The sequence below is a fragment of the Colossoma macropomum genome, unplaced genomic scaffold, assembly GCF_904425465.1.
Source record: "Colossoma macropomum unplaced genomic scaffold, Colossoma_macropomum, whole genome shotgun sequence".
Lineage (NCBI taxonomy): Eukaryota > Metazoa > Chordata > Actinopteri > Characiformes > Serrasalmidae > Colossoma > Colossoma macropomum.
This window is the reverse complement of record NW_023494793.1, coordinates 37,837,755-37,856,024: the sequence shown is the minus strand read 5'-3', so window position 1 is coordinate 37,856,024 and position 18,270 is coordinate 37,837,755. Positions and strand designations below refer to the sequence as shown.

The 18,270-nt window shown below is 39.9% G+C and overlaps 1 protein-coding gene and 1 non-coding gene across 2 annotated transcripts in view; both read right to left on the bottom strand.

The window, feature by feature from the left end:
* The window catches only part of kcnd1 (potassium voltage-gated channel, Shal-related subfamily, member 1), a 129,940-nt gene that overhangs the window by 42,970 nt on the left and 68,700 nt on the right, over window positions 1-18,270 (bottom strand). The gene's annotated exons all lie outside the window — the stretch shown is intronic.
* Window positions 123-204, bottom strand: trnal-aag. The gene has a single exon. It is a non-coding gene; the product is annotated as a tRNA-Leu (tRNA).

Below are 18,270 nucleotides of genomic sequence, written 5' to 3'. Positions count from 1 at the left end.
GGTTAGGTGCCTTGCTCAAGGGCACTTCAGTCACGTACTGTCAGCTGAGAGGATCAAACCGACGACCTTCCGGTCACAAGGCTGGTTCCCTAACCTCCAGCCCACAACTGCCCCCTACGTGATGGCAGCGGTTGGATTCGAACCCACGCCCCCAAAGAGACTGGAGCCTTAATCCAGCGCCTTAGACCGCTCGGCCACGCTACCCACGCTATGTGATCTAAGCACATGGTACTTGCTAGCCAGTCCCTCAACATATAACAAGGCCCTGCTTGAAGTATAGTACTGGCTATGCCACTGGTTCACACAGTGCTAATCGGTACCTATAAGCTTACACTACCTGTTAGCAACATTAGCATTATATCTCTATATAGATATAAAGAAGCACATTTGATGCACCAGGCATGTCTTGGCTGATCAACTACTTTTGTGGCACACAGGGGGAAACTGTCTAAATATGATTTTTGGCCAAACTATCATTTCAAGATCTTCTTTCCTTTGAAGTACTCAGACTGTGATATGCTCTCCTGGTCACCTCTATAACTCACACATGCTCACCAAAGCTCAACATCTCTAAATCCAGAGTTGTACTGTATATTATCTTGTCTTCTGTTGTACTCAGTCTATTTAACATTGTATTGACTCTCTCATCCTTCCTCCCTCCTTCTCACTCCCCCCCACCCCCTTCTTTCTTTCTCCTCTGTTGTTCAGTAGCCCTTCAGGGTGCATTGAGCTCCCTGGACCAATTTCCATCAGTCCGGCTCCTAATCGCATTCAGAGCTGGAAAAGCTCCAAATTATGGAAAACTGGGAGATAGGCAGATGGCCTCAGGCTCACAGATAAGACAGAAAACAGATCGAGATTTGTATAACGATGATGCTCCTTATCTTACTTTCCTTTGCTCTCTCCTGTGTTCTGTTCATGCAGTAAGTTAATGTTACAAAGCAGAAGCAGTGCGCTGTGAAGTAGAGTTTGTTATGTAAAATCCCTCAGCAAATCTTCTCTACTAGCCTGGAGGCCATCAAAACACTCATTACCGCAGTCTGGAGTGGACACAGACAGTGGGTTGTATTTATCTAACTGTACTAATGAAGAACTCTGATCTACGATAAGTCTTAGTCCTGTTCTATTTGACGTTACTTTGGGCATTCTGGGAGCTCCGTACAGTAGCTCATGTAATGTATGCTTGTTTGTTTTCTTGAGTGTGTTAGTTTCGCAGTGACAATGTACACACATACATTCTTAATCCCATCATATTGTTTACAGCCAACTTGAAATCAAAATGCAACTTGAAAATCTAATGCTGTGTTAACACATTGCCGGGTATACAGCAGGATCTCGAGCTCTTGCCTCTTTTGTCTCAAAATTAATAATGTCCTTTTTTGATAGCTTGAGATGCCGCTGAGCAAAACCTGTGTAAAACTTAGAACTGTCCCTAGAGGGCAGGCACAGTTTGGTTGTGTCCTTCATTTGATAAAATATCTGTTAAACAGCAGCCTGATGCTGTTGGCACTGACCAAACCTTTTTGCCTGCCACTTTCAGTTTACATCATATGGCAGTTTGACCACAGCTTTCCTGGCTAGCAATCTGACTTCCTAGTTGCGTTAGTTAAACACGCACCACTGCAGTTACACATGGCTGAATCGTCTTCACCAGGTACTTATTTGCATTTCCTTTCCACCTCAGATAGTGCAGCAGTTACATTCTGGCACCTGCACAGATGGCAGCACGTAACTGCCATTTAAGGTGGAATACAAAATAAGAATAAGAAGCTGCAGGAGAAGCTAACTGAGCTTTGTCGTGGTGACTGTAATGTTAGTCTTTCCTGGTTAAATTAATCCTCTTCACAATTTGATGTCTTATGCCATGTAAATTCTGACCCATGACAGAAAATGAAACTTTAAAAATTAATAAAAAACATCCGTAGCCAGGAGTCCAAGAGAGCACAATTTCTTCTGCATCACCCAGCGTGATGCTAGTCAGTGCAAGCATCTGTTATCTGACGTAACAGAACTGGTGGTTGGCGCTTTCCTGCAAGCGTGTTCGGCTGTCCGATGACGTTGCGTTAGCTGCAGTTCAAAAAGATGCGGTGGTATTTTACAGGTCTTGGAGGAAGCCTGTGCTAGACTTCGTCCTCCTAGCGCTGGTGGTATTTTGTGATTGGGGTGATTGGACTCCGAACTAGTGCGTGGAATTGGATACGACTAAAACTGGGGAGAAAAAAGGGGAAAATAAAAAACAATTAAAAATTAAAAAACACAAAAAAAGGAAAAAGCCTTCTGTTGTGGGTTGTTTGCATGGAACGTATAGCTTTCTGTTTCTGGATAATAATAATAATAATAATAATAATAATAATAATAATAATATTAATTCATTACATTTGTATAATAATTTGACATATAATCAGATCTGCCTGCGTACAGATCACCACAGTTACAATAACTTTGTCTATAATGGTGTTTTCATATACTGAAAAAAAATCCTGATATGAACCCAGAAGCGCCCCGACAAAATGCCCTTCTGAAACACCTCAGGTCTTCTATCCTTTTACATACTTTTGTATTGGACTTGACTATCCTATCTATTACAGAGTGGTTTTAGGTTATGGTTCCACATCTTCCTGGCCTTTACTTCTATGACCAAAATATTATCGTTTAAACAAGTGTTGGGCTGCAGCTAACCAATCAAAAGTGACTATGTGTTAAACACACCTATCTATCTATCTATCTATCTATCTATCTATCCATCCATCCATCCATCCATCCTTTTGAACACTTTTTTACCCACACCTGGACTTGACTGCAGATCAGCACTCGTAAGTTGAGCTACTTCAAGCTACTTCAAGCCCCCGAAGCTGCAGCCAAAAACATGGAAAGCAGTAAAGACAGAGCTATAAAGAGGCGAGTGCAGGTAGGGAATGAGGAGTGTGCTGTAATGTTTTATTACACAGCATAAATTCACACGCTGCTGCTCATCCCTCCAGCATTACAGGGGAGAGCTGCTACTCCCATGGTTTCCTTTAATAGAAAAACTTGGACAGACAGCCTGTGGAGAGGAGGAGGCTGCCTGACCTAGATGCTGGTCCAGAAAGGGGTCAAGGAAGTGAGAGAGAAAAAGATGAATACTGAGAAAGAAAAAGAGAGAGAGGAATATAAGGAGAGAAAGAGAGAGAGAGAGACAGAGTGAGAGAGAGAGAGAGAGAGAGAGAGAGAGATGCTTCACATGCTCCTTTTCATGGACCCCATGTGGAAGAATATGTTATCATGTGAAAAGAGAACATGTTAATAGGAGTGAAAAATGGCTGATCGTGTCATAAAAAGTGTTATCGCTTCTGAAAAAATGTACGTTTACTGTCTTACAGATGCCACATATTTTTCACATGTGAAGTGCAAAAATCACGACAACAAACACGTCATGTCATGTGGGTGATGTGTGATCAGAGTTGATGTCATGTCCTGAAACAGCCTGTGATCATGTTTTTAAACATGAAGTTGCATGTTTTTTTCATGTGATAATTTGATTTGTTTTGTTTTTTTTTGTACATGATCACATGATGATCGGTGAAAATGTCAGGATCGGACAGAATTCAGACACTTGCAGACCACACTTAAAAAGGGTTTGTTAACTAAGGGAGTATCCGTAATCAAAGCCAGACGAAAGGGCAAGACGAAAAGGCAAGGTCAAAGAAAACAAAGTAAGATTCGTAGACGAAACGGTCAAGGCTCAGTAAGACTCTGATAACAAAGGCGAGCTAAAGCCCAGGCTTATATACTAAACTAACAGGTATCATAATAAGGAACAGGTGAGAGTGATCAGTAGTCAGGTGAGGCAGAGCATTAGAGAATCATGTGAGGGAGGTTGGTGGTCATGTGATCGGGAGTGGGGATCTGGGTAATGGAGTCCAGAGGCTGGGAGGCAGAGACAGCAGGAATGGAGGGAACTGTGACAGAAAACATCTGATAACACATAAAAAAAGTGTGATCAATTATGAAAAATGTGTGAAGAAAGAAAGAACAAGCAATAAATAAGGAAGGAAAACAAATCCTACATCCTAGGGACGTAACAGTATGATCACATTTGAAAAAAGTGTGATCAATTATGGAAAATGTGTAATAAAATGAAAAATACACGCAAAAGGTGTAATCACATCAAAAAAAGGTGATCACATAAAGAAGTGATCACATTTGAAAAAGTGATCATGTGAAAAATGCCATTTCTGGGCCTGACATCACATCTGATCACACATCATTCACAAGATGTGAGGTACTTGGGATCATATGGTTTTACACACCTCATATGTGAAAATTTGTGACTTTGACTTTCATTAGAGAGAGAGAGAGAGAGAGAGAGAGGGAGAGAGAGGAAGAGGGAGGGAGAGATAGAGAGAGAGAGAGAGAGAGAGAGAGAGAGAGAGAGACACAATTAAAGAGCGAATGTGGAGAGAGACAGAGTTGGAGGAGAGAAAGAGACAGATATACTGTGAGACAGATAAGAGAGAAACGTGGAAATGTGTATGTGAGGAAGAAGAGAGAGAGAGATAAAAAGACAGAGAAAGTGAAAGAAGGAGGGAGAGAGACACAGAGGCAGACAGAGAGACAGGAAGAAAAAGAGAAATGATGGAAAGAGGAAGAGAAAGAAAGACAGACTGTCAAAAAGAAAGAGGGAGAGAAAGATGAAGAGGGGGGGAGAGGGGGTAATGTGAGAAAGAGTAAAGCAAAGACAGATAGAGAGAATGTAAGAGAGAGACAGACAGTGAGTGAGAGAGTGAGACAGCAAGAAAGACTCTTAAAGAGCAAGAGACAAGAAAGACAGAGAGGTGGAAGAGAGAAAGAGAGATACATTGTGAGACAGACAAGAGAGAGAGACAGAGAGTGAGAGAAAAAGCGAGAGAATGTAAGAGAGAGAGGGGGTGGATGAGAATGTGAGGGAAAAGAAAGAGACAGAGAAAGTGAGAGAAGGAGAGAGAGACAGAGACAGACAGATAGAGAGGAAGAAAATGAGGGAAAAGATGGAGAGGAAGAGGAAGAGAGAGAACAAAACAGAGAGACTGTAAAAAAAAGAAAGAGAAAGACAGAGGAAGAGAGAAAGAGAGAGGAAGAAAAAGTAGAAAAAGATGGAGAGAAAGAGGAAGAGAGAGAGAAAGACAGAGAGACTCTCAAAAACAAAGAAAGAGAGAGAGAAAACTACAGAAAACAGAAGGCAGGATGAAGGAGAAACGGAAATTTTCCCGTTCTCGTGTACGCTAATCGCTCGTTTTCACATCCTCTACTCCTCTAACAGTTACTCATGTTTGAATCCAGATCACTCCGTCACGAGCTCAGCCTCTGTGATCAGCCCTGAAACGGCAGAATTAAAGCACTCATAATGGATCTGTACCTGATAGAAACAGGTTGTTTTTCCCAGCTATTGTTAATAACGCTGAGCGGTGAACTGCAGGTTAGTGTGTTTTCCTACTCCAGCACACATGAATGAACTCATGAAGAGCTTCATAATTAGATAATTAGATAATGAGATAATGAGATAAGTGAGTGGGTGAGAGCAGAGAAACATGGATGTGTGCTCTGCAGGGACCGGACCTGAGGAACTCTTTCATGCAGGCGAAAGCACTTAACTGCAATTAACCCCTTAATGCCAAGTCAAACACAGCTATTTCTGCCTTGTAATCCACCCTTTCACTTAGTTTGTTCATGTCATACATCAGCATTCTGAACAAACCCGACACGCACTCTTAAAAAAGACAGTGGTTCTATATAGAACCATGAACACAAGAACCATTTGCATGCTTGAAGGGTTCCCTGCTTCATTAAAGCATTCTTCAGATTGATGGAGAATGTGTTGTATGTGGTTCTATATAGAAACGTTTTGAAAATAGTTCAAGTTTGCACCAAAAAGGGTTCTTCTATTATAATGATGTCAGGACTGAAACAATAGAAGAACCCTTTTTGGTGCTATAGCTCTATTTAGAACCACACATAATGCATTCTCTATCAATCTGAAGAACGATTTCACTATGCAAAGAACCTTTAAGCATACAACACATGATAAAACGCACAATTCATCATATAATATAATTCTAGAGGTGATTTTTGTCTCCCCTCTAAAATGTCCTCTGAGGTTTGATGATGTCACCGTGCACAAGGGGGCAGGGAAAAATAACTACAATTAACAAAACGCTTCACCTCCCTCTCCCACCACTCCAATTTATCATTAAGCGAGAACGCTAAGCTACCTCACAGACCCTCCCCTCGGAAATACGTCACAGTGTGGAAAGAAAATGCATAATGGTTTCCAATCCACATTGACTTTACGTCTTTATATGTGTTGTGTACATTCTGTACATTTTCCAGCTTCTTCTAACATGATTCACTCTGAGTCACATTTTAGTTGCCGCTGTAACTTTCCAAGATTTCTCAAGATTTAACCTTCAGGCTGGCTTCATAGGGTGAAACTTTGATGCAACTTTAGTTGCATGAAACCTATACGAAACTAAGTTGCATTTGAGTTGCATAATGAAAAGTGTACATCTCAACTTCAGAAGTTTCATAAAGCCATTCAAAATGCAGATAATGTGCCACGTGATCATAACAAACATCATTTCGAACTATTGATTTCATCAGAAGACAATTTACTGGAAGATCGAAAACAAGATCCTGCTGACTGAGTTTACACAAGGCTGGTAAGTCTTCATTTTGTCAGCTTCTTATGCCATGACAACAAACAAACAAGCTTCTTGAGGCTAATTTTCAACCCAGATAATGGTAACAGCTGTTTTAATGGCTGCTTGTGTCACTTTCTATTCTTCTTTGCTAGGCTGCTGTTGTTGTGATCTTTGCAACTAGATTATCCATTTTCTTCTCTCTTGACACAAACAAATTCAAAACAAATAAGACTGCATGATGAACTTGCAGTGCTTCTAGGACTGAATGGGTGAGATATCGAGTGCAGACGTAATGGATACTAACAGTAATTTTCATAGGCTTGACATTTACAGATCTGAGGTATAAGGTTTAAAAGCCAAATATAGAGTAAAGAACCATAAGTAGATGAAATAAATAGCAGGAAAAGTATGTAAAGTTATTGAATATGTTGCATGCAACTTTGATTGCTTTTAAATTGCTTCGTGTACCTGCCAAGTTGCAGTTATTATCAAAAGTACGTTGCCATATGCTATTAATTATATAGTACAGTATCATTCATAACTCAGTTGAAATATGCTGAGAAATTGTGTCCAAGGTCTAAATTTACTTCAATGTGCACTTCACTGTGTAATTAAATATGTAATTACATATTTATACCTGCCTTTACTCTTCTCTTTATAACAGGATTCTCTATGCTGCTGTTTCATTTCTTTTCGATATGTAAACATGACCTAACAAAGCCAAAAAATGATAGACTTTTACTTTGTTTTATGTCACAAATGACCATTTTCAGCAAACACATGAAGAGAAATATACTTTTGTTACGCTGATGAAATAAATAAATAGTAAGCATTTCCGTAGTGGTGTGAACTGTGTTTCCAGTGTGTGTGCATGCTCACCAGGCAGCATGCAGCTTCTTTTATACAGAAAGCTCCAATTCCACATACTGATGCTGTGTGACCAATGACCAATGTGGACATTTTAAAAGGGAAAAAAAAGTTAAAAGGGACAAAGACAAGAAAGACAAAGACTCTGAGTGTATCACTGGCGAGACGTTAGGTTTGAAAGGGATAATAATCACAATCAGTAGAATTACTCGAAATAATGGCCTATTAGGTCTCAAAATATCCTGCAGTCCTACATCATCTCTCTCTCTCTCCCTCTCTCTCTGTTTCTCTGCACTTTTGGACGAAACAGTGAAGAAAGGCTCCAGAACAATCAACATCCTCAAACAGGGCTATTTTTGGTTTCTGTGAATTTGATGAGATCCTTCTTCTCTCAGCTGTGAGCCTGTTCTCTAACACCTCCCTTCACACTCAGCACTTTCACTTATTTATAGCAGCGCTGGTAGTAGCATCACAATTAAACCACACAGAGCTTTCTAACAGTGAAGAATGTGGCCTGTCCTGTGACGAGGGCACGAGTGCAGTTGTGGAGGCTGAAGGGTTAATTCCTGGACAGAAAGAGGAGGCGACTCGGGGAGATTCTGTGGAAACACACATCACATCTTTATGGATTTCTCAGTGCCGCTGTTTCAGTTTTAGATGTGCATTTTACCTCCATCTATCTCTCTCTCTCTCTCTCTCTCTCTCTCTCTCTCTCTCGCTCTCTTTCTTTTGCTTTTCTTCTCTCATTTCTATTTCTCTCTCTCTCCCTTGCTTTCCCTCTCTCTGTTACTCTCTCTCACTTGCTATCTTTCTTTTGCTTTCCTTTTCCTCGCTTTCTGATTCTCCATTGCTCCCTTCTCTCTCTCTCTCTCTCTCTCTCTCTCTCTCTCACTCTCTCTCTCTCTCTGCTCTGTGTCTCATGCTCCCTCTCTCTTTTTGTTTCTTTTTCTCTCTCCCCTCCACCACCCACTCTCTCCCCGTCTCTGCCGAAAAACACCTCCAATTGGATTTCAGAGCTTCTATCAATGAAATCAATGTCTTGGCAGAAAGTCAAAGTCCTGAATGCTGATACAGGCAGAAAAAGGACTTTTGGATAAAATGATAATGTTTGCTTGCTTAAGCCGTTCTGGATAAAGACTGTTTCTTTAGACACTGTTGACTGCCAAACCATCACTCAGTACTCATCACTCAATGCAAGACTAGGAACATCGTAATGGAAAGTCAGAGACACATTTCCATCAGTGCTCTGGATTTATTGTCCAACAGACAAGGCTGTTTTACCCATTTGTGTGTTATTATGATAAAGGTGATCATTATAGTATTAAAAGTATTATATGCTTATTTTAAGCACTATATAGTGCTTCAAATTAGTGCTCTTTTATTTATATGCAGCAGAGGAAAAATGCCACCAGCACTACTGAAACAGCCACTAAGCAGGGTGGCACCTCCAGCCACACATCCAGTCCATGGTGACCACTAAACCTACCCAACCAGCCCCACAGACCAGTGCATTTGCACACCTACAACAAATTTACACTTCGTTTAACTGTGCAATAACAACCATGGTGCTTCATGCTCGCCGCTTCACATGGCGACACCTGCCGCACGTCCACACCTGAACAAGCCAGTAGCAGGACGCTATAATATTAGAGTTATAATAAGTATTAAACTACATTTTTACAGCATACTGTTGTAATTATTATAAAATATTAGGGACATTACAGACATACTGGCTGCTTTTATGTAAATCTCTACCTTGTAGCTTCACCTAATCACCTTAATGGTTATGCTGTGTCATAGAATTTTGTCAGGTCCTGCTTCCCGGGTTTCCTGAAAGACTGTGATTTGATTTATAAGAGTTAATTGTGAATTATTTTTCTGGAAACTGGCTAAGAAAAAGAAAAGCTATGTTTCCTTTAGCCGTATTCTGGCAGTTCTTGACACATGGAAGAAAGACTTGCTCATAATGCATTTTCTACATCTCTTATTTCTCTTTTATTTTGCTCAACAATTAGAGATACAACAGCACATGTTACAGTTGAAAAAATGTACTTCCGGGCCTCATAGCATTACTGAACTGATCCACTGAAAACAAAAGGATATCCTTTTAGTCGTCAATCGCCTGCCACCAACATGTGAACACAGCACTAGAGACTGCAGGACAACTACTGATGAACAATTTGTGTTAGCCCTCCTGTAGCCAGACATCTTCAAACCTGAACTTTCAATCTAGTTTCCAGTCCTGGATTCCGTAATTGCTGGAAAATATGACACTAAGTGGCAGTTTCATCAACAGTTCAGTTAACTACCAGTGATTACAAAATCAAGTACCAGAAACTGGTTTCCAGGACTGGATTTGAGGACCTCCACTCTGGACCTTCATCCGTGGTCAGTTTCTCACCACAGAACCACTCGTGGCTGGATATTTTTTGGTGGTGAACCATTCTCAACCTAGCAGAAATGTACCAGCAGAGACGTTTACAAGTGGCTTCATGCAAGTCCAAATTGTGTGTTGAGTCTCTAAGGTGCAAGTCCAAGTCAGGTCTCAGGTCTAGTCCAAGTCAGGTCTCAGATACTAGTCCAAGTCGAGTCTTGAGTCTCTAAGATGCGAGTCCAAGTGGAGTCTCGAGAGTCTGAGGTGCGAGTCCAAGTCAAGTCTCGAGTCCATGAGGTACGAGTCCAAGTCTAGTCCCGAGTCTCTGAGATGCAAGTCCAAGTTGAGTCTCAAGTCTCTGAGGTGCGAGTCCAAGTTGAGTCTTGGGCCTCTGGGGTGAGAGTTCGCAGTGGAGCCAAGAGAAGCAGTTGCAGTGGGGCCCACAGTGGAGGGGTCTCATTGTGACCGGCCCCCCAGTGTTTTTATTGGACCCCTTCATGCTGTCAGTTTGACTGTCCAGGCCAAGTACATTAAAGATAAACAAAACCAGAGCACAGCATAGTCACATCCATTAATATGTGAACAAACAGATATAACTGAGCTTTAACTTCATGTCCAAGTATTTAAATATCATACGGAATGAGGACTGAGCTGATTATGGTATTCTTACACTTCATGGATGGTTATTGTAGTTAAGTTCCGTAGGTTATTTAGGGTTATATGATGCATTCAGTTTGCAATCAGTTCTGACTGTAAATACACAATAATATTATAATACACATACTACTAAGTAAAAGTCTCACGCATCAGAGAAAATGACCTGTAAAGCCGATTATCTGTGCAGTAAGTGTTTATTTGTTCCAAGCACACTAACATTAGAATAAATACAAATAAACAAATAAACAATCCATTGTGATTTGATGTGTGTTCTCTCCTCAAGGAATTCTAGTATTTACAGTTACCACCCAATACCTAATATATCTAATCCACCCTTAATTAAACTAATGCAGTTGTGCTGCTGATGGAACTGAACAAATCCATGTGATGGCTGGAGTGCAGCAATCCAAACCTGCAGTCCAACAAACATGTAACATCCGATGCTACTTTGTGGAGTGGCTAGCCTTGAGAGTATTGTTTAACTCGTTTGAGACACAACAACAGAACAATATGCAAATTACATTGTCCATATTTTTATTAACTGAAAGTAATTTTTGTTTGGGGGCCCATTTTTTTGCACTGGGGCCCAAAAGGACCTAGTTATACCACTGGTGTGGGTCAAAGTTGAGTCTTAAGTCTTGAGTGTCGGAGTCCAAGTCAAGTCTTGGGTCTCCAAGATGCAAGTCTGAGTCAAGTCCTGAGTCTCTGGGGTGCAAGCTTGAGTCGAGTCTCAAGTATCAAGTATTTCTGGGTACCACACACACACTCGTACCAAAACCACAAGCACTGCCATGTCACTTTCATGTCAGTATAATCGCTGTTCTAGGAATGGTCTACCTGTCTGATCAGCCATGGTCAAGTGGCTAATGATGAATGTGGTAGAGGGCAGCTGATAAACAAGACAGCAGCAGATGTAATGTCTGTAATTGTACACCTATATACTGGACCTATAAGGTAAATGGCCAATGTAGGGACAAGGAGACAGAACTGCAACATATGCAATCATTGGGTTTGCTCTGTCAGCTATCATCCCTAACCTCCATAACGCTGACCTAACAGACCATGTCCACATGACACAAGAGCATAGATTATTCATTAAATATTTACAAACTGATATAATAACCATTAATGTTTTTGCTTAGAATAGACTACAGCTCAGAGACATTAGCCTCACTCAGTAAACAAACTTCGTGAGTGTACATGGCACAGCGGCCTGCTTCAATCTCAATTCTGTATGACGGACCTGATTAACAGGAACAAGTTGTTTCAGGCTGACAGGCTCTTCACTGAGCAACAACTTTGACAATCCCAAAATTGCTATTTGACATGCTTCACATTTCATTCGACAACTGATCTTTCCAATCATCTGTGACCTGATTTAATCTCATTTGGGTAATTACTGCTTGGGTAATGCATAGGGGTCTGTCAGGCTGTGCTGAAAATTAAATGAGGTGTTGAAGGTGCGACTTAACGATTGAAGGACATTAACTGTCCCTCTTTAGCACACCTGGTCACCAGGAACAAATGCTTAACACAAAGAACACAGCTTTAAGTGCAAGGACACACTGGGAGCCAGGTCAGGGAAAACTGAAAAAATGACTTTTACCTCTATTATTTGCTGTTTGTGTAAATTCAGGGACAAGCTTTACGTTAATCAAAGGTAGGCCATGCCTAGGATCCCTCACCTTTTATTTGATATGCCATCTTGGCATGGCATCTTTGTGGAGAGTTGTGCATTGTTTTTTACAGCAGTGGGTTCGTGTCCTGTTTTACCCCTCATTGCACACTAGCAGCCCAACACAGAGTCACCACATTTCATCTAATTAACATTTCAGTTCATCTGAAAACAGATTATTTGTGGTTTCTATGATGTCAGTAATTAGCTTTACACCAGGCATAGGTAGGCCACACCTAGGATCCCCAGGAGCCAAGGGCCTCATAAAAACACAAATCAGATCTGCAGGCGGGTAACAAATGAAAGGAACAAACTGAACGTGGAGTGGAGAAACATAGGCATGCAGATGCCTCCAGACGTGTACTGCATGATACAATTATGCAATTAACATCCCACCATGGCACAACATTTCACACTCAGAAAGCCAACAGTGTTCTAATTAATATGATAAAGTTTTGAGGAAAATATTTTTGTCCTATTAATTCATATTGATTCAAAATCGATTTCCATTCCACTGGTGGAACGGCCACTAGGGGGGCTGCAGAAAGAGGTTAAGTAAGGCCCCACTCTTGTCTTGATCCAGCACTGCACCTTTTTTGCTTTCCCTGCTCTAGCATGCCTGATTAAACTCTGAAAGTGCTGGTAATCAGCTGAATCAGGAGATGATAACATTACCTCTTGTGATGTGGGATTTAATACCGCTGGTCTGAGGATACAAAATACATAATCAATTAAGAATGGGCCACAGATGGTATATACACAGGCTAGAGCTGACATATTTGTCTGAACTTGATGGGACATGACTACTGACATCAGATTTCAGTTGGGACATCATTTTTCAAGTATTTGTTGAGTTTGGGTTTCTCATTTGTTACTTTTAAAAGATTTTTGCCTGCATTTACACCTTTTTTAATCTGACATGTTGGAGTTCCTCATGTTGTAACAGCGAGGTCCACTAAGTAGAGCTTTCAATCAGGCCGGAAATTTCGGTCTGAGTCTGAATTTTTTCTGTCCGAGCCCAACCTGAACCACATTATCATGTTTTGAAATCGAAACTGACCCGAACCGACACTAATAAAACCTGACAAGACATAGCTGGTTACTGTGTAGTGGTAACAATAGCCATTGTTAGATCACAGACCATCCATCCATCCATCCATCATCTAAACCGCTTATCCCTCTGGGTCGCGGTGGGGTGCTGGAGCCTATCCCAGCTAGATCACAGACCAATAAAAAAATAAATAAAAAAAGAATCAGCTGGCCAAAAATTAAGTTCAAATTTTGCTGTGATGAATTGATTTGTCTAATAATGCTTTTGAACAGCATCTCAAATGTTTTTGGTCTGGATAAACTATCCATACTGCACTGTTCTCACTCTGTGCAGTGCTGATATATCAGGCAGTAACGCTTTATTTGGATGGTCCACTGGTGACGCTCTGTAAATGCTCAGTCTATCTTTAACAAGCATTCAACTAAATATCTATGAAATGACACTGAACTTGAAGCTGTATGTGAAAGATTCTATTAACTCTGTCCCTAAACCTAAACCTAACCCTAACCCTAACTCAAGGCCAAACCTACACCTACTCCCAAACCTAATCCTAACCTTAATGTTGTTGATAATCAACTATCACCAGAAAGTTTGTTAATAACATGAGCAACTGTAGATCATCTATAGGGGGCCGTCCAAATAAAGTGTGACTGAAATATTTTTGGCATAACAAATGAAACATTCTTTTTGCTGCACTAGGCTGTACTTTCCTGAGTCAGTTTTCTCACGAGCATGGGCTCTGTGGACCTCAGTGCCAGGTTAAAAAATGATTTAAGATGGTGAAACTTGTGAAAAATTGAATGAGGAGTAAAAGTAAAGCAGGGGGAAAGCATAAATGTGAAATTTGAACCCAGCCCGAGGCTGAAACAAGTTTGAGAAAAATGGCGTCCAAACACCTCAGACAGTTGGGTCCTGTTGGGTTTGGACAAATATTTCACGCTCTGTGACCAAGGTCCTCAAAGCCAGCAAGAAAAACAACACATTAGGCTAGGTAGCTTTAAAAGTTGTCCAGATTAAAAACTTGAAAATGCTGTTCAATCACACTCATTGATTAGTATATAAGGTTAAAAGGTTAGTTTTAGTCGTAGATGATTTGATTGGCTGCTACTATCACTTGGCAACTCCACACTGTTGCTAGCATGTACTATCTGTAGGAATGTGGAGTTTTATTCATCTAGGGCTGTATTACAGAAACTTAAGTCTGACGTCTTTGCTTAGTCACCATGACAACTGTAGTTAGGACTGAATTTAGGGCAGAAGCTATTACAGAACAACAGTTCTTAAGTTCACAATCTTATCCATTAACTCCAAATAAGAAAACAGTATTACAGAAACATCCTAACTAGAAAACATTTCCTAAATTCTGTCCTAACTTTAAGATAAATCCCAGAGGTAGATCTTAAAGAAGAAAAACCCCAGAGGTGTCTTAAATTCTGTTTTAACCATCTGTTTCTATTGTTTTATGCAGTGACAGGCAGCACAGCTCACTATAACTAGCATAACGATATATTTATCTACATTGAAAACGGTGATTTGACTTATGAGTTTTTTTTTCTAACAGTGTTTAACAAATCTCAGACGCTGCAGACACGATCTCCACCGCCCACTCTTACTACATTTGTGTGTTAATGTCGATGAAAACTCTTCAGATAAAATATTAAAGTGGTGAATAATGAGGAGGCAGAGCTGAATGTGTCTGTTTATTAGGAGGAATAACGTTAGCACGCTCGGCTAAAGCATTTGGGAAATGAAAATGAAACTGTGGAGCGGCGACTCTGATAAACAGCACGAAGCGCTGACACAGTATTCTTGATTTTCAGTTTATAGTGCTTTATTTCTGTTTGACCTTGTTTACATCAGTAACGGTAGCCAGCTACCTGGCTAACTACCTTGATTAACATTACTTTGATTACATGTTTAAGTTTCAGCTGTGCACGTATGGTCGGTTGCTAGGTAACAGACATGACAGTTGATTGTCGACTTCGACGGAGTAAGTTAAGATTTCCTTGACTTCTTGAGATAAGTTGAGATAACTTGAGATAAGATGCTGTCAGATAAGAGTCTGAAATTAAGATCAGATTTACTTCTGTAATAGAAATTTGTGAAAATTCTTATCTTGACCTGTCAGATCTTAAGTTAAGACAAAAAGAAGTTTCTGTAATACAGCGTTTGGTCTGTTTTGTGAAATTTGTGGGTCGGGTTGGGGCAGAAGTCTGTTAAGATTGGATGTAAACTTGGTGCAGCAGGTCAGATCAAAATTACACATCTTGTTGATTTTCAAAGTGAAAATAAGTGAACACATCCTCTACAGAGAACACATTTCTGCACATTTTAATGCAAAATTACTGCTTATTTGCTGAATTTAACATATTAGGGAAAACCCCTATAAAATTTGGCCTGTGTAAAAGTGACACATTGTATATTTTATGCATCTTCATACATTATATTCTATTTTCTATTTTAATTAAGTAGAAACTGTGCAGAAAATAGAAAAATCTGCAGGAAAATGTGCTTATTTTTACTTCAAAAATCAACAAAACATAATTTTAACATATCTTTTGCGTATGACTGTATTATTAACAGTGACTCTTCACAACAGTGACGCTGACATTGTCGGTGTTGCTGTGGGTTTTGCTACTAGGTTGAGAAAATATTTAGTCAAGAACAGCCCTGTGGTCAGAAATTGACCACTAATGAAAGCCTAGAGGTGGGCTAATATGAATTCTGCGTCAATAAATGGGTGACAGGCTCTGACTGTACACCAGCAAGGTGGAGCTGCAGTACAAGGTAAGTGTTTCTAATAAAGTGGCTGGTAAGCGTACATTACCACTACGGTGTTATATATCATTTAGTGTAATTGTGTACACACTTTGTCTTTAGTATCACACCAGTCTGAGGCTCCGTAGACATCCTCCTTCCTAAAATAGTCCCAATTTCCCAGTGGCAATGAATTTGAAGCCATTCCAATCTATTTTTAATGGATTGTCATTGACTGTTTGTGCCCTCAGCGGACTGACCTCCTCTCCTTTTGTGTAAGTGAAGGAGACTGGAGCTAAATCGTTCTAGTTAATCAAGCCATGTCCAATTGTGATGGACAACAATTCCCTGCGAGTGCTTTTTATTTATTCGCCTTCTTCTCCACATACTGTAGAGGTCTTCCTCTGAGAGTAGAGATCTACTTTTCTTGGACACACACACACAGACACACACACAGACACACAGCCTGCTCACTAGACACGCAGTGCAGACACTTCATCCAGGCTGAGAAAGAGTGGGCGGTAGGGATGGATCAATACTGTACCAATATTTACAGTCAATACTGTTCTCGGATTGATACTGAAGTATGAATATTTATGATTTTGAGGAGTCCTTTTGAGAAGAGATGCCAGGTTTCTTTAACCAGCTTATCAGAATGTTTAGCATTTTACAAAACTGAAAGCAGACAGTCAAATTCAAAAGCTTGAACAACCCAGTCAAATTATGTTTTGTTCATTTTCTAATACATTTTCTAAGTTAATATATCCTCTGCAGAGAACACACTTCAATTACATTTTTCTGCAGATTTCTTACAATTTCTACTTATTCTATTTATTATGACATAATTATTTTCTATTATATTATTATTATTTCTATTCTTTTTACATGCACACACTGACTGTCATAGTAATACAAACAAATGGCAAAACAATTAATGTTGCATTTACAGACATTGCATTTGCTCTGTGTTTTTCCTCTACATGCTTAAAAATGGTTCTTCAAGGGTTCTTCAGTAAAGGAAATGGTTCTATTTAGGACCATGAGTTCTGTATAAAACCAATTCATGCTGAAATGTTTCTTAGCATGGTGAAATGGTTCTTCAGACTGATGGAGAATGTGAGAATGAATTGTACAGTGGTGCAAGTTTGTCAACCCTTTAGAAATGTTTTATATTTCTGCATAAATTTTACTTAAAACTTCATCAGATTGCTCTTGGTGTGATTTTTGTTGGTCGACCACTCCTGGGGAGCGTAACAGTGGTCTTGCATTTCCTCCATTTGTACACAATCTGTCTGACTGTGGATTGGTGGAGTCCAAACTCTTTATATATGGTTTTGTAACCTTTTCCAGCCTGATGAGCGTCAACAGCTCTTTTTCTGAGGTCCTCAGAAATCTCCTTTGTTTGTGCCATAATACACTTTCACAAACGTGTCGTGAAGATCAGACTGTGATAGATTCCTGTTCTTTAAATAAAACAGGGTGGTCACTCACACCTGATTGCGAAACCCATTGATTGAAAACACTTCACTCTAATTTCACCTTCAAATGATCTGCTAATCCTGGAGGTTCACAGACTTTTGCCACTCACAGAAATGTAATATTGGATCATTTTCCTCAATAAATAATCAAGTCTAATAATTGTGTCTCGTTCGATTCATTTGGTTCTCTTTATCTACTGTTAGGACTTGTGTGAAAATCAGGTGAAGTTCTTGCAGAAACAGACAAAATTCTAAAGGGTTCACAAACTTTCAAACACAACTGTATGAGGGTTCAATATAGAACCTTTTTGAAAATAGTTCTATGTAACCAAAAATGATTCTGCTACTGTTACAATGTCAATAGTAACAACATTTATCAATCTGAAGAATCATTTGACCATGCAGAGAACCATTTAGCATGAAATAGTTCCATATAGAACCATTCCCTTTACTAAAAACCCTCAAAGAACCATTTTTAAGAGCTTATGCTACTCATACAACAAATACACTCTCAGAGAAATGAGATACTAAACTGTCACTGGGGTGGTCCCCACAGGGTACATCTTAAATTCTTTTAGTTAGGGAATATAATTGCATCACATTTCATTTTTTAAGCTGTACTGACTGCACACACAGGGGTTTTCATATTATTGTTCTGTTCAAAACATTGGGTTATGAATAGGTACTGATACGCACCTTTTCTCTGGGAAAACACTTACAAGGTAAACAGTTAGACCTTAAAATCATTGCTGTAC